Below are 22,058 nucleotides of genomic sequence, written 5' to 3'. Positions count from 1 at the left end.
GGGACGAATGGAGACGTGTCGTCTTCAGCGATGAGAGTCGCTTCTGCCTTGGTGCCAATGATGGTCGTATGCGTGTTTGGCGCCGTGCAGGTGAGCGCCACAATCAGGACTGCATACGACCGAAGCACACAGGGCCAACACCCGGCATCATGGTGTGGGGAGCGATCTCCTACACTGGCCGTACACCACTGGTGATCGTCGAGGGGACACTGAATAGTGCACGGTACATCCAAACCGTCATCGAACCCATCGTTCTACCATTCCTAGACCGGCAAGGGAACTTGCTGTTCCAACAGGACAATGCACGTCCGCATGTATCCCGTGCCACCCAACGTGCTCTAGAGGGTGTAAGTCAACTACCCTGGCCAGCAAGATCTCCGGATCTGTCCCCGATTGAGCATGTTTGGGACTGGATGAAGCGTCGTCTCACGCGGTCTGCACGTCCAGCACGAACGCTGGTCCAACTGAGGCGCCAGGTGGAAATGGCATGGCAAGCCGTTCCACAGGACTACATCCAGCATCTCTACGATCGTCTCCATGGGAGAATAGCAGCCTGCATTGCTGCGAAAGGTGGATATACACTGTACTAGTGCCGACATTGTGCATGCTCTGTTGCCTGTGTCTATGTGCCTGTGGTTCTGTCAGTGTGATCATGTGATGTATCTGACCCCAGGAATGTGTCAATAAAGTTTCCCCTTCCTGGGACAATGAATTCACGGTGTTCTTATTTCAATTTCCAGGAGTGTATATCTGAACATTAGATGTTTGTTCTTCCTACCCATCCGCATTAACTTACATTTTTCCACATTTAGAGCTAGCTGCCACTCATCACACCAACTGGAAATTTTGTCCAAGTCGTCTTGTATCTTCCTACAGTCACTCAACTTCGACACCTTACCGTGCACTATAGCATCATCAGCAAACAACCACAGATTGCTGCCTACCCTGCCTACCAATCTTTTATGTGTGTAGATAACAACAGCGGTCCTATCACACTTCCCTGGGGTACTCCGTCGAGGACAGCATACTTGGTTCTATTACTTAAGAAGTCTTTGAGCCACTCACATATCTGTGAACTTATTCCATATGCCCGTACCTTCGTTAACAGCGTGCAATGTGGCACGGTGTCAAAGGCTTTCCGGAAATTTTGAAATATGAAATCATCCTGTTGCCCTTCATCCATGGTTCGCAGTATATCATGTGAGAACAGGGCAAGCCGAGTTTCGCACAGGCGATGCTTTCTAAAACCATGCTGATTCGTGACGTAAGCTTCTCAGTCTAAAGAAAATTTATTATATTCCAACTGATAATATGTTCAAGGATTCTGCAGCAAACCAAAGCAAATCCTCATCCAACTGACATATATTGCTGGCTCCTGTAGACTTTTCCATATACTAATTTTTAGACAACATAGTTGTATGGAGATAAACAGCGATTAATTTACTTATAATCAATTATTCAAAATGACAGTCACAATCGCATTATTTATTTTGCAGCAACTGGTTTCAACTCGCGATGGGGTCATCTTCAGGGCAATTTACACCATTTGGTCGCTCGCCTGTGCATCATCATCGTCATCCATCATCGTCATCGTCATCGTCATCGTCATCGTCGTCATCCATCATCGTCATCGTCATCATCCATCCGTCATCATCATCATCCGTCCATCCGTCATCGTCATCGTCCGTCCGTCCGTCATCGTCATCGTCCATCCGTCATCATCATCATCCGTCCGTCCGCCATCGTCATCGTCCGTCCGTCATCGTCATCATCCGTCCGTCCGTCATCGTCATCGTCCGTCCGTCATCATCGTCATCATCCGTCCGTCCGTCATCGTCATCGTCCGTCCGTCCGTCATCGTCATCGTCCGTCCGTCATCATCATCGTCCGTCCGTCCGTCATCATCATCGTCCGTCCGTCCGTCATCATCATCGTCCGTCCGTCCGTCATCATCATCGTCCGTCCGTCCGTCATCATCATCGTCCGTCCGTCCGTCATCATCATCGTCCGTCCATCGTCCGTCCATCCGTCCGTCCATCGTCCGTCCATCCGTCCGTCCATCGTCCGTCCATCCGTCCGTCCATCGTCCGTCCATCCGTCCGTCCATCGTCCGTCCATCCGTCCGTCCATCGTCCGTCCATCCGTCCGTCCATCCGTCCGTCCATCCGTCCGTCCATCCGTCCGTCCATCCGTCCGTCCATCCGTCCGTCCATCCGTCCGTCCATCCGTCCGTCCATCGTCCGTCCATCCGTCCGTCCATCCGTCCGTCCATCCGTCCGTCCGTCCGTCCGTCCGTCCGTCCGTCCGTCCATCCGTCCGTCCATCGTCCGTCCATCCGTCCGTCCATCCGTCCGTCCATCCGTCCGTCCATCCGTCCGTCCATCCGTCCGTCCATCCGTCCGTCCATCCGTCCGTCCATCCGTCCGTCCATCCGTCCGTCCATCCGTCCGTCCATCCGTCCGTCCATCCGTCCGTCCATCCGTCCGTCCATCCGTCCGTCCATCCGTCCGTCCATCCGTCCGTCCATCCGTCCGTCCGTCCATCCGTCCGTCCATCCGTCCGTCCATCGTCCGTCCATCCGTCCGTCCATCGTCCGTCCATCCGTCCGTCCATCGTCCGTCCATCCGTCCGTCCATCGTCCGTCCATCCGTCCGTCCATCGTCCGTCCATCCGTCCGTCCATCGTCCGTCCATCCGTCCGTCCATCGTCCGTCCATCCGTCCGTCCATCGTCCGTCCATCCGTCCGTCCATCGTCCGTCCATCCGTCCGTCCATCGTCCGTCCATCCGTCCGTCCATCGTCCGTCCATCCGTCCGTCCATCGTCCGTCCATCCGTCCGTCCATCGTCCGTCCATCCGTCCGTCCATCGTCCGTCCATCCGTCCGTCCATCGTCCGTCCATCCGTCCGTCCATCGTCCGTCCATCCGTCCGTCCATCGTCCGTCCATCCGTCCGTCCATCGTCCGTCCATCCGTCCGTCCATCGTCCGTCCATCCGTCCGTCCATCGTCCGTCCATCCGTCCGTCCATCGTCCGTCCATCCGTCCGTCCATCGTCCGTCCATCCGTCCGTCCATCGTCCGTCCATCCGTCCGTCCGTCCATCGTCCGTCCATCCGTCCGTCCGTCCATCGTCCGTCCATCCGTCCGTCCGTCCATCGTCCGTCCATCCGTCCGTCATCGTCCGTCCATCCGTCCGTCATCGTCCGTCCATCCGTCCGTCATCGTCCGTCCATCCGTCCGTCATCGTCCGTCCATCCGTCCGTCATCGTCCGTCCATCCGTCCGTCATCGTCCGTCCATCCGTCCGTCATCGTCCGTCCATCCGTCCGTCCATCCGTCCGTCATCGTCCGTCATCGTCCGTCATCGTCCGTCATCGTCCGTCATCGTCCGTCATCGTCCGTCATCGTCCGTCATCGTCCGTCATCGTCCGTCATCGTCCGTCATCGTCCGTCATCGTCCGTCCATCCGTCATCGTCCGTCCATCCGTCATCGTCCATCCGTCATCGTCCATCCGTCATCGTCCATCCGTCATCGTCCATCCGTCATCATCATCATCATCATCGTCGTCGTCGTCATTGCATCTGCATCGATACCTCGTAAGCCACCGTAAGGTGCGTGGCGGAGGGTACCAAGTACCACTACTAGCCATTCCCTCCCTTGTTCCACTCGCAAATAGAGCGGGGGAAAACAGCTGTCTATATGCCTCCGTATGAGAGCTAATTAAGCAGGCAGGGTGACGACCCCAGCGAGCGACCAAATGGTGTAAATTGCCGTGAAGATGACCCCATCGTGGGTTGAAACCAGATGGCGGCAAAATAAATAATGCGATTGTGACTGTCATTTTGAATAATTGATTTTCCATATACATTGTCTGATCAAAAGTACGTTGACACCTGTTAGTGGACATTATTATGGGGTGTCGCTATCCTTCCTCTTTACGACAGCTTCAACCGTTGGGGGCGCTTTCAATGAGGTATCGGAATTTTAGCCCACTCTTCCTCAAGAGGTCAAACCATAGAAGGAAATGATGCAGGACGCTGGGGTCTGGAGCGAAGTCGTTATGGCAGGTGTATTATCATGCTGATGCAGTCAATCATCGTCTCAGAACTGTTCCTCTGCTATACGCAGTACACAGTGTTGTATTGTTCCTATCTTTCTTAACCGAAGTAAGGACACAACACAAACAGTGAAAAAAAGAAAAAAAAAAGACATGCCATAACATCGCCTGCTCCGTGCTTCACTACTGACGCTGCCTATGATGGCATGCAACGTTTTCCTGGCATTCGCCAAACCCAGCAGAAGTCGTGACGATCACCGATAAATATCGGAAATAAAACCTAGAAACAAAATACAGTTAACGGACTTCGGTTCAAAAAACGCATGTCTTTTACTGTCTCTGTACCCCACATGAAAACATTGTGGGATCGTTAAAAAATGAAACAGGTTCTTTATTTCTAGCATCTCTATTGCTGTACTCCTCGCATGACATGCCCCACAAATATGTGCATTTTAAACTTCTCCATAAACTCGTACACGATGAAACTTGTTTGTCAAATTCACTCGTATCTATCCCCGAATTTGTCAAACAAGTCTCTACACGTACCCGCAAAGTTTGTCAATTTAACCTCACCCTTTAAAGCAGACTTTATTCGTACCGTTAAAAATTTTGACGCTAGTGGGAACGGCTACCAATGCAGGCAAAGCGTTTCTTCCAATGACTTTAGCATTGTATGTAAAACAGAAAAAGAAAACAAGTCACTGGTCCTGTGATTGCTTGAAACTGCGAGAGAAATATATCCATGAAATCTAGTAAAGAAATATTGCACTCAGAACTTTATTATTTCTCCGAATGGGCAGTCAAACTTTTAATAAATGAGTTAGTTCGCCCTGACATTGAAAAATAAGGCACAAGTAAGCGAAAATTTGTCTTCTACTTGGTCGTCTTACAGCAGTTCATTAAAATACATACACATTATCCGTGGAAGAACTGGACAGCTTTGATTTTTTTTACATTTTTTTACTTTTTGTTTTTATTTGTTGCCGTCCCACATATATGTTGAGCGTAGAATATCTATTTTCTTCTTAACCTCTTCCTGCGTAACATATGACTGAGAAAGACGCAGTATCTCTACCATTTTGGTAACTGCCAGTGTTGTTTTATTTTTATAATTAATCAGAGTTCCCATAATTGTCAAAACTCACGATAACCTTTTTTCGCTAATAATGCGCGCGAAACATCGTTAAAAACAACGTCCGCCATCTTGTCAAATCAGCCGTCAAACAAAATTTCTCTGAAACTCACTCTGTCTTTGACAAACATGTCAAACAACGCCGTACACGATTAAATATTTGACGACCCTAGAGAAGTCTGACAAGTTGTTTGATAGTGTACGGAGTGCTTTAGCCATATTTGAACAGCGTTTGTTCCTGCGCGCAGCGACAGAAGGCGAACTTACGTCAGGCAGTTGGCACGACAACGTGAGCCAAAGGCGCCTGTTGGGTGAAGTTGTGGGAAGTTCGGCTGCTCATAGCCAGTGAAAATCAGTCTGCCGTTCGGCCGACAAACACACACACGTCCGATATATTGGTTGGTCGGACGATAAATCGGTGTGCGTGTAGGGACCTTAAGTGTGAGGCAAAAGAGAAGTGTGTAGGCAAAAGAAAAAGTCCTCACCCCTAAATAAATAGGACTGTTAAAACAACATAGACCCGAAGAACTAAATTAATAGGCTTATGAAATCAAGGTAGGCCGGTAGACAGAAACAGAGGTTTCATCTGTACAGGGTGTCTCAAAAGTAAGTTTACATTTGATTTGTCAAAATAAAATAGAGGCTGAAGTCTATTGACAAAACTTATTTATTATTGAAATATACAGTTTGGGAATTTACTTCTTAGAAATGTATCATTTAAATGCAATCCAGCACGCCTACGGCACTCTTTTAAACGATGAACAAATTTTTCGTGACGGCTCGGCGTTAAAACTGGGATGCCTGCCACTTCGCTATGGATATTCTCTTTCAACTGCTCCAGAGAAATCGAATTACTGACATACGCTTTAGATTTGTCATATCCCTTTAAGAAAAAAATTCATTGGTCTAAACTCTGAACTGCACGGGAGGTCCATCTGTGTCATCCCTCGTGAAGAACTATTTGCCGTGAAAAAAATTCACGAACTCGCAGTGTAGACACTTTGGCCGTGTGTGCTGTGGTCTTCTCGTCCTTGAAAAAGTACGAGTCAGTTAGTCTTCGAGCCGACATCGCAGCCCATACAGTGACTTTTGTCGAATGAAGGGGTTTCTCATGCATCTGTTTAGGATCCCTTGCACTCCAGTAATGGCAATTTTGCTTATTCACGTGATCGTTCAGATGAAAATGAGCCCCGTCGGATGATGCTGTTAAATGGAGGGCGCTTAGTCACACCATTAACGAACTCCAGCCTTTGACATTCTGAGGCTTTAGTTCCTGCCCCAGACTGGATTTCGTAAGGGTGCAGGTTAAGATCTTTTTGCAGAATTCGAAGCAGTATTGATCTACGCGCATTTAAAGAACTTGCACGCTTACGTATGGACAGGTTAGAATCGTCACAAACAGACCGATTTACACACTCCTCGGATTCGCCCGTTCTTGATGACCTTGGTCGTCCGGATTTAGTTTTGACACAGTGTTGAACCTGTCTCCTCATACCTTCTGATCCATTTCCGGGTAAGGGGAATACTTGGAGCGTCATTTACATTATGCAATCCACAATCACTGCAAAATTTCCTCCGTGCCACAGTCGCCGATTCATCATTTTTGCAAAATTCTCGCACACGGAATGTGCAGTTCGCTCTCTAGAAGCGCTCCATATCGATTGAATTCCTGAAGGCCAAGCAAGCGAAGACGCTATGCCCACCCCCCTCTCCCAGTCTCCTTCCTAGAGATCACTTCAAATGTAAACTTCCTTTTTAGACATCCAATGTTATAGTCAAGGGTAACCCGAATGCAAAGACGTTCTTATTTCACCTCTGGCTGAAATACCACCATTCAGTTTACCTTTTTCCGTTGTTGTATGTCCCACTTTTCCTCTTCGATAGTCTGATATTTGATGTTTCATATATTCAGTCCCAGTAGTACACTGACGGCCAGATTTGTTATACTAGCAAATTCATGTAGAAAAAAAAACTGCAGTCCATCAAGCAATGCTTGTTTTATTCTTTCACGAGAGTCAGTACATTTGCCGTCCGCTTTTCAATTACATCTACAGCTACATCGATGCTCTGATGTGGCTGGCAGAGGGTTCATCGAACCACCTTCACAATTCTCTATTATTCCAATTTCGTAGAGCGCGCGGAAAGGACGAACACCTATATCTTTCCGTACGAGCTCTGGTTTCCCTTATTTTATGGTGGTGATCGGTCCTCCCTATGTAGGTCGGTGCAACAAAATATTTTAACATTCGGAGGAGAAAGTTGGTGATTGGAATTTCGTGAGAAGATTCCGTCGCAACAAAAAACGCCTTTATTTTAATGATGTCCAGCCAAAATCCTGTATCATTTCTGTGACACCCTCCCCCATATTTCGCGATAATACAAAACGTGCTGCCCTTCTTTGAACTTTTTCGATGTACTCCGTCAGTCCTATTTGGTAAGGATCCCACACCGCGCAGCAGTATTCTAAAAGAGGACGGATAAACGTAGTGTAGGCAGTCTCCTTAGTAGGTTTGTTAGATTTTCTAAGTGTCTTTAATCCGCATTTGTACTTTATAGAATTCTGGCGGCGAATTTTCCACTGTCTTTGGAAGGTCGCTACTGTCCTGAATGCATATTATATTTTCAGACACAGACTTACTTTGCTCTCCTCTAGCGCAATATTGGCAGAGGGTCAAGTTAGAGATCCCGTTGTGTGGCAGCTGTAAAGCCGTATTTAAGACTACGTACAATAAACGGCTTCTTTTTGTGGATTAAAACTCCTGCAAAGAATTGGTCGGACGATCCCTTACAAGTGACGCGAAGAGATCCCTTCCCTCGTAACCGTCGCGATGTTTGCTGTTCTTGTTTCAGACGAGCAGTGAAAATGGAATGGAAAAGCAGCAGCCCAAAGGGCGCCGTGTTAATCACACATTTTGATTGCCAGAGGGAGCGAAAAAAGACCCTCGAACAAATCGACAATCTTCCGCGGCTACCCTTTCAAAATAAATAAATACGCCACTCTCCGAAAATAATAAAATACAAATTAAAACATGAAAGCAATTTGCATTTCTAACGGGTGTTATCTTTCTGTGCGGGATTTAAACTCTCTCTTGCTCTCAGGAGTATGTTGAGCTACCAAAATTTCTTAGTCCGTCGCAATGGCGCTCTAAAACGCATCCCGTTGTTCCGTTACATTCCGATGCCTTCGTAACCACCACCGTTATTCATTTCATTTATTTGCAACACGCCCCATTACAATATCTGTAATACTACTTGTTTAGATACCAAAACACTTAAAGAACATCTCTCATTATAACGAATTACAATAGTATGGATGGAAAGTATTCAAAATAGAAAACTTCTATACGATCGATGTAAGGTCTTCAAGAAGAAGATAATCAAAATTATTCCATTAATTATACTTACGATAGACTTCTGTACGATCGATATGAAGTTTTCAGGTAAAACATTTTTCGAAAAACTTTAGTAGCATAATTATTCATATGCTGGGAAAGGTTATTAAATTACAAAATTCGTGAAATTCGTTCGTGTACGGCTTTATCGACGGGCCAGCTGCCTCCCTTTTCTGTAATACTCTTTCTCAGGGCATCTCTCTCTGTATTAATGTCGCGACAAATACAACAGGAGGTCTACTGTTTGACCGCCGTCTCCGCACGTACCAGCAGCACGTGGGTATAGCCTGAAACGATGGTAGTACGACAGTTTCCCATGTCCTGTTAAAGTTGTTGTAATGTTACATGATTGTGGTAACTTTATGCAAAGACTGTGTTGAACAGTCTGAAAGAAATCTTTTGTGATCGCTCCTTTTGTAGTTTCACCCCATTCTCTTTCACATTTTTCTTTCGATGTGTATCTTAACTTTCTTCTGATCACGGGCGAAGGAATTCAGTTCTAGGTTTCTGTTGTGTTTTCTCGAGCTGCTCTTTGACAAGCTTGTCTGTTATTTCATTCGCAAGAGTTCCTGCACGTGCTTTCGTCTATTCGAAGTTAATATACTACTTCCTCTGACAGTTCCCTAATTCTGTTTCTGACCCTTTCTATATAATATTTATGATTCCTGGAATTTTTTAATGAATCCAGCGTAATTCGACTGTCCTTGCGTATTACCTCTGCCAAAGTTACTGTTCTTGCTGAATGAGGCCACTGTTTGTAATCTAAAGGAGTGTATAGAATAGACCGTGATTTCAGTTTTTATAATTTGATATTCTTCAGCTGTTGTCTGGTGTTTAACAATTATTGGTGTAAGGCCTATTAGAATGCACAAGGCTTCAGTAGAGCTGTTCTGTAAGTATTAGCAATATTTACGTTGTTGGAACTCTGGGTTCTTCGAATCATCATAGAGTTGTACTTTCTTCTTAATACTCTAGTCCCAACAGGAGCTGCATTTGCTAATATTGGACTCATTTTTTAAGTGAACCAGTTTCACAACTGTAGCTGGAGAATTGTGATATGTTATACGGACAATACTTTTCTGAAAATGGAATATATGTTAACTCCGTAAATAAATTCAAATGTTAGTAGGTATTTACTGGAAGTATTTATCTGTAGTTTAGACTTATATGGAATTACAACGTAGACGGTAAATAGTAGAGATAAGAACAGAGGCTTTTGAACAGTGGTACTAAGAAATAATACTGTAGATTACACGGGTACATCGAGTAACTGACGAAGAGATACTGAATCGATCTTTATTGCAAACATAAACTGACTGTTTATTCACACGAAGTAATAGATTTCCAGAAGGCTCTTGAAACCATATCTCACAAGCGGCTTCTAACCAAATTGCGTGCTTATGGGGTACCGCCGCTGGTTTCGTGATTTCCTGTCAGAAAGCTCAAAGCTCGTAGTAACTGACGGAAAGTCAACAAGTAAAAGAGAAGTGGTATCTGCTGTTTCCCGAGGAAGTGTTATACACCCTCTGCTGTTCCTAATCTTTATAAATGATTTCGGCGACAGTCTGAGCAGCCCTCTTATATTGCTCGCAGATGATGATGTCATTTACCTGCTAGTCAGAAAATCAGAACCACTTGCGAAACGATTTAGACGAGATATCAGTACCGTGTGAAAATGTGTGTGAAATCTTATGGGACTTAACTGCTAAGTTCACGAGTCCCCAAGCTTACACACTACTTAATCTAAAATATCCTAAGGACAAACACACACACCCATGCCCGAGGGAGGACTCGAACCTCCGCCGGGACCAGCCGCACAGTCCATGGCTGCAGCGCCTCAGAGACCGCTCGGCTAATCCCGTAGTTGACTCTAAACCCGTAGTTGACTCTAAACAATAAAAAGTGTGTGGTCATGCAAATGAGTATCACAAAGCAATCCCTTAAATTTAGGTTACATGATAACACATTTAAACGTTGTCGATTCATTTTAATTTTTTAATTTTATTTTTTTACTTTTGTGGTGGTTCAAAGCCTCGACGTGTTTTGGGAATGAAAACCTGGTCCAAGTAGTCAGTATTCCTTTTATTCTCCGTACAGTTTGTAAATTTCAGCTGTCGGTCATTTTCATGCAGATATATTTAAGCTTGTTGATTAACTAATACACTCCTGGAAATGGAAAAAAGAACACATTGACACCGGTGTGTCAGACCCACCATACTTGCTCCGGATACTGCGAGAGGGCTGTACAAGCAATGATCACACGCACGGCACAGCGGACACACCAGGAACCGCGGTGTTGGCCGTCGAATGGCGCTAGCTGCGCAGCATTTGTGCACCGCCGCCGTCAGTGTCAGCCAGTTTGCCGTGGCATACGGAGCTCCATCGCAGTCTTTAACACTGGTAGCATGCCGCGACAGCGTGGACGTGAACCGTATGTGCAGTTGACGGACTTTGAGCGAGGGCGTATAGTGGGCATGCGGGAGGCCGGGTGGACGTACCGCCGAATTGCTCAACACGTGGGGCGTGAGGTCTCCACAGTACATCGATGTTGTCGCCAGTGGTCGGCGGAAGGTGCACGTGCCCGTCGACCTGGGACCGGACCGCAGCGACGCACGGATGCACGCCAAGACCGTAGGATCCTACGCAGTGCCGTAGGGGACCGCACCGCCACTTCCCAGCAAATTAGGGACACTGTTGCTCCTGGGGTATCGGCGAGGACCATTCGCAACCGTCTCCATGAAGCTGGGCTACGGTCCCGCACACCGTTAGGCCGTCTTCCGCTCACGCCCCAACATCGTGCAGCCCGCCTCCAGTGGTGTCGCGACAGGCGTGAATGGAGGGACGAATGGAGACGTGTCGTCTTCAGCGATGAGAGTCGCTTCTGCCTTGGTGCCAATGATGGTCGTATGCGTGTTTGGCGCCGTGCAGATGAGCGCCACAATCAGGACTGCATACGACCGAGGCACACAGGGCCAACACCCGGCATCATGGTGTGGGGAGCGATCTCCTACACTGGCCGTACACCACTGGTGATCGTCGAGGGGACACTGAATAGTGCACGGTACATCCAAACCGTCATCGAACCCATCGTTCTACCATTCCTAGACCGGCAAGGGAACTTGCTGTTCCAACAGGACAATGCACGTCCGCATGTATCCCGTGCCACCCAACGTGCTCTAGAAGGTGTAAGTCAACTACCCTGGCCAGCAAGATCTCCGGATCTGTCCCCGATTGAGCATGTTTGGGACTGGATGAAGCGTCGTCTCACGCGGTCTGCACGTCCAGCACGAACGCTGGTCCAACTGAGGCGCCAGGTGGAAATGGCATGGCAAGCCGTTCCACAGGACTACATCCAGCATCTCTACGATCGTCTCCATGGGAGAATAGCAGCCTGCATTGCTGCGAAAGGTGGATATACACTGTACTAGTGCCGACATTGTGCATGCTCTGTTGCCTGTGTCTATGTACCTGTGGTTCTGTCAGTGTGATCATGTGATGTATCTGACCCCAGGAATGTGTCAATAAAGTTTCCCCTTCCTGGGACAATGAATTCACGGTGTTCTTATTTCAATTTCCAGGAGTGTATTTAGGGATTACAATTACGAGCAACTGGAATCATCACATAGGAAACGTTGAGAGTAGGGCAAAACAAATCTGCGTGAAGATGCAACAAATCTACTAAAGAGGCAGCCTAAACTACGCTTGGTTTTCCTCTTCATTGGTATTGTTGCGCGGTATGCGATCCTTACCTGATAGGATTGACGGAGGACAAAGTCCGGAGAAGGGCGGCACGTTTTGTATTATTGCGAATAGGAGAGAGTGTCCAGCTATGATACGCGAATTAGGATGGCATTCATGAAAACAAATGTGTTTTCAGTTGTGAGAAGATCTTTACTCGAAATTTCACCACCAACTTTTCCTTACGGATACCAACATATTTTTTTGACCTCATGTACGTAGGGAGAAAAAACATCGTAACAAAATAAGAGAAATTGCAACACGCAGTGAAAGATGTAGATGCTGGTGTTTCTCACGTGCTGTTCATGAATGGAACGGTAGAGGTATAGTTTGAATGTGATTCGACAAACCCTCTGCCGAGCACTTAAATGTGAACTGTAGAGTAGTCACGTAGATGTACGCGTTGATTAAAATAATAGGCTTGAATAGCGCAAGCAGATTAAAGTGGTTGCAGGTCGCAGCGGTTATGTGAGGCAACAGAATTTCACAGGACAAACTGGAGTGAAGAGATTCATCAAGGCAGTCTTTGGACTGAAGACCACATCACCAAGAATACCTGTGTCATCAGCAACGCAGAAATGTAGCTGTTGTTCGATTTTAATTGAACTGATATCTTTACTCTGAATCAACCTTCGTACTTGGGGTTACCGACTCAGATGATGCAGTGGTGAAGACACTGGACTCTCATTCGGGAGGACAAAGGTTCAATTTCCGATCCGCTCATCCACATTTATGATTTTCCGCAGTTTCCCTAAATCGTTGAAGGTCAATTCCAAGGTTGTTTCTTCGAAACGACGCAGTCGATTTCCTTCTCCACCTTTCCCCATTCCGAATATGCGCTTCGTCTATGATGATCTAGACCTCGACGGGACGTAAAAACCCAAACCTGCCTTTCGTCTTTCTTCGTACCAGTGAAAAAACGTTAAACGAAGGAAACTTATCAGTATGCATACAAAATTCCACCCCGGTCCAGAGACTGGGAACGAGTCAGTATTTACAAAAAGTATAAAACTATGAAATACGCTGAACGGAAAAAAGCAGGACCCTCTCATATAGGGTTTATAAAATGATTAATATAATCAGACATTTGTGGGCGACTATTTAAGGAAACGGTTTACAAAAATCTGCTTTAAATTAAAGAATACACGAGACGGAAAAGGCGTGTCCTATAACCAAGAAAATCTATAATAAAGGTTTTTATAAGAAAAACTTAAAGCACTGCAACACAGTAATGAAACCAGGATACTTGTACATTAGCGGATCTCTAGTATTTAATTTCAAACTTGATAAATTAGAAATATTAGAAAGATGAACTGTACCGAAAATATTAGGTTCTCAGAAAAATGCAGTTGATTGGACATTAAGAAGTAATGATGAAATTTATCACAACATGAAAAACATAACAGCAAAATTAAGGAAGAGAAGACTAATAATTTTTGGACATTTACAGAATGGATGGCAACAGATTCACCAAGCAGATCTTCAAATACGAGGTCTGTCCAAAAAATAACGGAACATTCGTAACTCCGCGCCAACAGTGTGTTGGAGCGAAATGTGGTTAGCATCCCTGCACATGTAACTTCCTGGCAGATTAAAACTGTGTGCCAGACCGAGACTCGAACTCGGGACCTTTGCCTTTCGCGGGCAAGTGCTCTACCATCTGAGCTACCCAAGCACATCACCCAGGCTGTGGCTAAGCCATGTCTCCGCAATATCGTTTCTTCCAGGACTGCTAGTTCTGCAAGTTTCGCATGAGAGCTTCTGTGAAGTTTTACTCTTCAGACCTGGCCCCAACGGACATGTTTTTTTGATTTCCAAAGCTGAAAACCGCGTTGAAATGAAGATTTGAAACGATAGACGACATAAAAGAAAATCCGTAGACGGCGCTTCGCGCGGTCCAGCAAGAGGCGTTCCAAAGTGGAAGATACGTTGGGAGCATCTATCTACATCTACAACTACATGGATACTCTGCAAATCACATTTAAGTGCCTGGCAGAGGGTTCATCGAACCACCTTCACAATTCTCTATTATTCCAGTCTCGTATAGCGCGCAGGAAGAATGAACACTTATATCTTTCCGTACGACCTCTGATTTCCCTTATTTTATCGTGGTCATCGGTCCTCCCTATGTAAGTCGGTGTCAACAAAATATTTTCGCATTCTGAGGAGAAAGCTGGTGATTGGAATTTCGTGAGAAGATTCCGTCGCACCGAAAAACGCCTTTCTTTTAATGATGTCTAGCCCAAATCTTGTATCATTTCGGTGACTCTCTCTCTCCCATATTTCGTGATAATACAAAACGTGCTGCCTTTCTTTGAACTTTTTCGATGTACTCAGTCAGTCCTATCTGGTAATATTCCCACACCGCGCAACAGTATTCTAAAAGTGGACGGACAAGCGTAGTGTAGGTAGTCTCCTTTGTAGGTCTGTTACATTTTCTAAGTGTCCTGTCAATGAAACGCAGTCTTTTTGGTTAGCGTTCCGCACAACATTTTCTGTGTGTTCCTTCCAATTTAAATTGTTCGTAATTGTAATACCTAGGTATTTAGTTGAATTTACGACTTTTAGATTAGACTGATTTATCGTGTAACCGAAGTTTAACGGATTCCTTTTAGCACTCATCTGGATGACTGTCAATTTCCGCATCATTCAGATATCTTTTCTAAATCGTTTTGCAGTTTGTTTTGATCTTCTGATGACTTTATTAGTCGATAAACGACAGCGTCATCTGCAAACAACCGAAGACGGCTGCTCAGATTGTCTCCCAAATCGTTTATATAGATAAGGAACAGCAAAGGGCCTATAACACTACCTTGGGGAACGCCAGAAATCACTTATGTTTTACTCGATGACTTTCCGTCAATTACAACGAACTGTCGCCTCTCTGACAGGAAATCACAGATCCAGTGATCCAGTCACATGACAGACGATATTCCATAAGCACGCAGTTTCACTACGAGCCGCTTGTGTGGTACAGTGTCAAAAAACCTTCTGGAAATCCAGAAATACGGAATAGATCTGAAATCCGTTGTCAATAGCAGTCAGTACCTGTGAATAACGAGCTAGTTGTGTTTCACAGGAACGATGTTTTATAAACCCATGTTGACTGTGTGTCAATACACCATGCAGTAGATGAATTGTGGAGGAGAGTATTTCGAAGGAGACCATTCACAATAAGTAAAAGGTAATCGTAGAAAAATTTTGTAGACGAAGTTCTGGAATTTTTTGAACACACCTCGTATCTCAGGGAAAAGAAACTAACAGCCATCAGGATTCAAGGCGTTAGGAAAGACTTAGAAGGATATTACGCAAGCGAAGAATAAGTGTTGGAAAGACAGAGTTTTACGGAAAAAGTTTTAAAACTGGAAGGATTCCGCTCCAGGAAGAAAAAGAAAAACTGACGCAAAGGAAAGAACAGCAGACGATTAAGAGTTGAATTTGGAACGTAGTTTCCTGAAAGCCTTAACGGAAGAAGAATAATATTCGACCCCCTGTGAGTCGTAAAGCATTGATCTGCGAAAGGCGTAACGCCAGAGTTAGACTTTGGTTTATCTGTTGAATATTGTTGGGGGGGGGGGGGGTGAATTTTCTCGCAATAGCGAACGACTCTGATAGATTCTGCAACCATTAGCAATTTATCCCCTTTAACGTTTACATGATGCTCCTCTTTTAATTTTCAGTCTCCGCAAGGCGTGTAGCCGTTTTGTTCTGTTACACATTTACCAGTTTAGATTTTTAATGTGCTGGAATATTTCGCGGTGTAACAAATAAGTTAGACTATTCCTTTTGGTGTTGCTATTCTTTCTTCCAGTTGGATATTCCCTTGTAGATTAACACAACTTTGACAAGTTACCAGCGATATGAAAGCGTGCATTTGGCAAACTATTCTTCGGTATGAGATGGTTGGTTGGTTGTTTTGGGGAAGGAGACCAGACAGCGAGGTCATCGGTCTCATCGGGTTAGGGAAGGAAGTCGGCCGTGCCCTTTCAAAGGAACCATCCCGGCATTTGCCTGGAGCGATTTAGGGAAATCACGGAAAACCTAAATCAGGATGGCCGGACGCGGAATTGAATCGTCGTCCTCCCGAATGCGAGTCCAGTGTGCTAGCCACTGCGCCACCTCGCTCGGTGGTATGAGACCAAAAGTAATTTTGTGTTACACTCATTTAATACAGCGAGCACGGTGTAAATAGGGTATCGTTCTAGCAGTGACCGCAACCACTCGCGATTTAGCGTCTTCAAATATTCATTGTCCAGTGGGTTAAGTTTTGCTTACGGCAGCGGTGGCGTAGTAGGCTGATGTTGCCGACGACCGTTGAATTCTGGGAGTTGTGTGACTGTGTTAATCTCTTCATATTAACGCAAACGTTTTGTTACGAAATGTTCGCTTTACGAGGGTAATAAATTTACTGAGCGGACAAGGGTGCACACAAGAACCCGTCAACCATAGAGCAGGAACAGCGTTAATAATTTACTTCATGGTAAACACAAAAGACTATTGCCAACATCAGTACAGTACGCCGCTGTTGCCGTAAGTGAAATTTTACCATCCTGTGGGTTGCGTTTTGAGTCACTGTAGGATCAGAAAGTGAGCCTTTAGATTCCTTTTCCACTGAGCTAGACAGGACAACTTTATTTGAATCGCTTCTCGTATGGACATTACAAAGGTATCGCCGTAATTTCTGCATTGTGGAACGATATCGAACGAAACAAAGCATTTCATTGATAGAGAATGGTAGGAAATCTGGGACAGGGCAGAAACACGAAGTAGATCTTACTATCTCCTTCTTAATCTAAAGAAAATATTAAAAATTACACACTCATCTCCGATCAAAGCTCGTATGCCGTGTATCAGTTAAAAAACCGCAAACGCGCCACAGATATTGGAATGTAGAGCAATCGGCATCACGGACCACAATACCTGGCAGTGTGGTCATAGGCAACATATTACACGAAAGGACAGGATCGTCTTTATTTAGGAAAAGAAGAAATTCTTAGCTGAGATCGCTATAAAAAGCACTATTGTAGGTAAGGGTTGCGGTAAGACTAAGTTGCCATCTTCAGATGTTCATAACCGTGTTTTGGTGAATTGTGATGTACACAGAAATTTTTAATTTCATATTTTACGTACCCGGAAATTCAATGGAAAGATTTTGTATGTAGCTTGCCCTCCTCCTCCTCCTCCTTACAACGGCGTACCGTAGGTCTCTTGAAGAGCGTAGTGTTCCAAAAGATTGGAAAAGGGCACAGGTCAACCCCGTTTTCAAGAAGGGACGTCGAACAGATGTGCAGAACTATAAACCTATATCTCTAACGTCGATCAGTTGCAGAATTTTGGAACACGTATTATGTTCGAGTATAATGACTTTTCTGGACACTAGAAATCTACTCTGTAGGAATCAGTATGGGTTTCGAAAAAGATTGTGTGAAACCCAGCTCGCGCTATTCGTCCCCAAGACTCAGAGGCCCATAGACAGGGGTTCCTAGGTAGATGCCGTGTTTCTTGACTTCCGCAAGGCGTTTGATACAGTTCCCCACAGTCGTTTAATGAACAAAGTAAGAGCATATGGACTATCGGACCAATTGTTCGACTGGACTGAAGGGTTCCTAGATAACAGAACGCAGCATGTCATGCTCAATGGAGAGAAGTCTTCCGAAGTAATAGTGATTTCAGGTGTGCCACAGGGGAGTGTCGTAGGACCGTTGCTATTCACAATATACATAAATGACCTTATGGAAAACATCGGAAATTCACTGAGGCTTTTTGCAGATGATGCTGTAGTATATCGAGAGGTTGTAACTATGGAACATTGTGCTGAAATGCAAGAGGATCAGCAACGAATTGATGCATCGTTAAGGGAATGGCAATTGAATCTCAATGTAGACAAGTGTAATGTGCTGCGAATACATAGAAAGATCCTTTATCATTTAGCTACAGTATAGCAGGTCAGCAACTGGAAGCAGTTAATTCCATAAATTATCTGGGAGTACGCATTAGGAGTGATTTAAAATGGAATGGCCATATAAAATTGATCATCGGTAAAGCAGATGACAGACAGATTCATTGGAAGAATCCTAAGGAAATGCAATCCGAAAACAAAGGAAGTAGGTTACAGTACGCTTGTTCGCCCACTGCTTGAATACTGCTCAGCAGTGTGGGATCCGTACCAGATAGGGTTGATAGAAGAGATAGAGAAGATCCAACGGAGAGCAGCGCGCTTCGTTACAGGATGATTTAGTAATCGTGAAAGCGTTACGGAGATGATAGATAAACTCCAGTGGAAGACTCTGCAGGAGAGACGCTCAGTAGCTCGGTATGGGGTTTTGTTAAAGTTTCGAGAACATATCTTCACCGAAGAGTCAAGCAGTATATTGCTCCCTCGTACGTATATCTCGCAAAGAGACCATGAGGATAAAATCAGAGAGATTAGAGCCCACACAGAAGCATACCGACAATCTTTCTTTCCACGAACAATACGAGACTGGAATAGAAGGGAGAACGGATAGAGGTACTCAAGTTACCCTCCGCCACACACAGTCAGGTGGCTTGTGGAGTATGGATGTAGATGTAGATCTTTGTAATAACCTTTATGAAGATCTGAAGATGGTAAGTTAATTTTAGCGAAACCGGTTATCTACAAAGTTTTGTATAGCGATCTCGACCAAGCAGTTCTCCTATCACTACAGATCGCCCCCTTAGAGCTCAACAGGAGTAAACTAAAGGATGGTCTTTAACAGTAAGAAATAATGACTTGTGGCACAGGCTATTCATTCACGCAGGCAGAATGTAAGACCGAACTGCAGAGCTATATGACCGAGAGGCATACTGGAAGATGCTATACATCATGACAACGAGATGATCCAAGGCAACACCCAACCACAACGTTCTTCCGGAAGCAGAGGGATGGGGTCTCCGGAGAGGCCACGAAGAATTCCCTGATCCTGACAGCTGTCTTTTCTTTTTTTTGGGGGGGTGAGGGGGGGGGGCAGGGAGGCCTTCATCGTTAGTGCCATGAAAGTTATCCCCTGATATCTGTCGGCCGGAGTGGCCGTGCGGTTCTAGGCGCTACTGTCTGGAACCGAGCGACCGCTACGGTCGCAGGTTCGAATCCTGCCTCGGGCATGGATGTGTGTTATGTCCCTAGGTTAGTTAGGTTTAATTAGTTCTAAGTTCTAGGCGACTGATGACCTCAGAAGTTAAGTCGCCTTTCCTCGTCGATTCTGTGGAGAATCTTATTTATTATCTTATTTGTTCACCTAATTTTGAACATCCTCCTTTAGCACAAAATCCGAACCGTTTCGATTCTCTTCTTTTCTGTTTTTCCCAATCTTGATAGTCATAAGGGAAGAGAAAAGGCATTGTGGCCGCACAGTGTGTGTGTGATTCCTCAACCATGCCTCAATGCGGCAGGGGCTTACAACGCAGAACAAATGAGAAAATCAACAGTTTGATTTTAACTCCCAGTGCTGTGTCGTATCGTGCAATGAGAATAATAAATTTAAAAAATCTGCAGTGTGGCGGTGGAAATAGTACAGTAGTCTTAGGTGTGCCCTCTCGATGTGGAAATGTCTTCGTGCCAGGACTCCAAAACGCAATAAGGTGACATTTCTTAATGTGTAATAACTGTTCTCGCTTTATCGCTCTCTCGTTTTCTCTCCTGTCCTTCATATTTCACCCTGATTAGTGTTTAAAGTTACCAATGGTCTTTTCTAAAAAATATATGAAAATGGAAGCTTCACTGGTATGAACTAGAGGTCCCTGTCTATATGTCGTTTTCCGCAGAACCATCCCAGAACACAATTGCTGTAATAGAGGTCTCATCGTGAATGTCCTTGTAACGTTGCCAGCGCCGAAAACCGTACCTGTTTTATCCCGGACATGAGAATATCCTTTTACCATTGAGTCAAATGGTTCAAATGGCTCTGAGCACTATGGGACTTAACATCTATGGTCATCAGTCACTTAGAACTACTTAAACCTAACTAACCTAAGGACATCACACAACACCCAGTTATCACGAGGCAGAGAAAATCCCTGACCCCGCCGGGAATCGAACCCGGGAACCCGGGCACCATTGACTCATTTTTGTAGTTCTAAGAAACTAAGTTACCTCATAAACAGTCACACCTTCAGAAATCTGTCCCTGTTCGGCAATTCAGATTAGAAATCCGGCTCTGTTCGGTAATATAAATGACCGAAATGATGTTTCCAAGAGAAAGATTACGAGCTTTCTGTAGGCATGCGAATGAAATTGAGTTCGCCTATGGTGGCTCACGCCGTAAGATCATGAAATGGAAATGAATTTACGTATGTAGTGGCAGTACAGGTAGGCAGGAGAGTAGGAGACAGCGGCAAATAACAACGAATTTGATTTACGTGTGAAAGAAACCAGGTGCCAAAGATAATGCTTACCAGGACTATAAAAAAGGGATTTGTTCATCAATTTACTTCGTGGAGCATGACACGTGCGCTTCAACAAAATGTTATGACAGCTTGTAAACATCGCCGCCACCTGTTGATATACAGCTGGAGCAAAACATTACGCACAAAGTTTTCCTGCAGCTCTAGTCACATTTACAGTTTGTTACATTGACTTATATTGCTTAGTAAATAGGACGATTTGACGCTATTGGAATTCTTACCTCGAAAATGGAAATAAAAATACTTGGCGCACTTTTAATTACTACGGCATGAGACGTCATATGTATCAGATGACAGCGAAGGTACCGGAGTTTAAAGAGCGGTTGGTTCCAGCCAGGTCAGTGATCCATTGCAGACGTCCGGCAGAAGAAGAGAAGCTGGACGTAGCCGGCCGGAACGCCGGCGGAAAGCGAAAACAAAGAAAGGCGTGGGACGCCCACACTCACCGTTAGTCGGCCTACGGACTCCTAACGCCGCCTTTCTTCTCCGGTGACGCCTCTGTGTCCACGGACGGACGAGCACACACACGTAGGAATCATCCGCAGACAGTTGCTGCCCAAGGGTTCGCTCGGTTCTTGCTGCAGTAAGGCCGAGAAAAACAATGTTCCGACGTCGGTAAACACGGCGGAGCGAGTCTACCTGCTCGCGGCTGACCACGGCGGCCGCTCACGTGCGAACGCGCCGTGCGCCTCTGCTCCGCGCACGTCGTCTGCGCATGCGCAGCACGCCGCCAGAGACCTTGGTCTGCGGAGACTCGAGAAGGTGCCGGTGGCGGACTCTGGCGATGGAAAGCGAAATTGCCGCGTAGCAATTAGCGCCGCACGGCAAATTGCTGCAGGCGTGTTTAATAGTCGGCCGTTATCTATGAAACTACACCTCTGATCTCTACTAAGTGCGTTTCGGTTTAACAGGCAACACCTAGAAAGTACATTCTTCATTTCTTTGGCTTCGATTACTCGAGGCCAAAGGATATTCGCAATTCTAGCAGGCGGTGTTGTCTTACCGCAACGAACCGAGCATAATATGTACAGTAATAAATATAGCATACGTTTCTCCATAGTTGCTGGTGAACATGCCTCGCGATTGCGCGATTTGGGTTTCATCATCAGTGCCGATTTTTTGGAAAAAAGTTGAAGAACTCTGAGTGACCTATGGCTAACGCCTAGCGTTTACATATTACTACAGCAAGAAATTACAATATACTTTTAATGAACACTTTAAAACAAACAAATAATTCAGATTTATGTATAATATCTAGAATTGAGATTAAAAGAAAGACCACTTTGTTTTCTCCAAAGCATGACACAGAAATTGATGACC

The 22,058-nt window shown here is 45.4% G+C and overlaps 1 protein-coding gene across 1 annotated transcript in view; it reads right to left on the bottom strand.

Annotated features, from left to right (window-relative positions):
- The window catches only part of LOC126234319 (polypeptide N-acetylgalactosaminyltransferase 1-like), a 402,153-nt gene extending 380,722 nt beyond the window's left edge, over positions 1-21,431 (bottom strand). The window contains exon 1 of the mRNA XM_049943004.1: positions 21,185-21,431. The gene's annotated coding sequence lies outside the window, so the exon portion shown is untranslated. The remainder of the gene's footprint in view (positions 1-21,184) is intronic.
- Positions 21,432-22,058: the final 627 nt, after the last annotated feature.

This window comes from Schistocerca nitens, chromosome 2, assembly GCF_023898315.1.
Source record: "Schistocerca nitens isolate TAMUIC-IGC-003100 chromosome 2, iqSchNite1.1, whole genome shotgun sequence".
In the NCBI taxonomy this organism is placed as follows: Eukaryota; Metazoa; Arthropoda; class Insecta; order Orthoptera; family Acrididae; genus Schistocerca; species Schistocerca nitens.
This window is presented reverse-complemented; position numbering and strand designations above follow the sequence as displayed.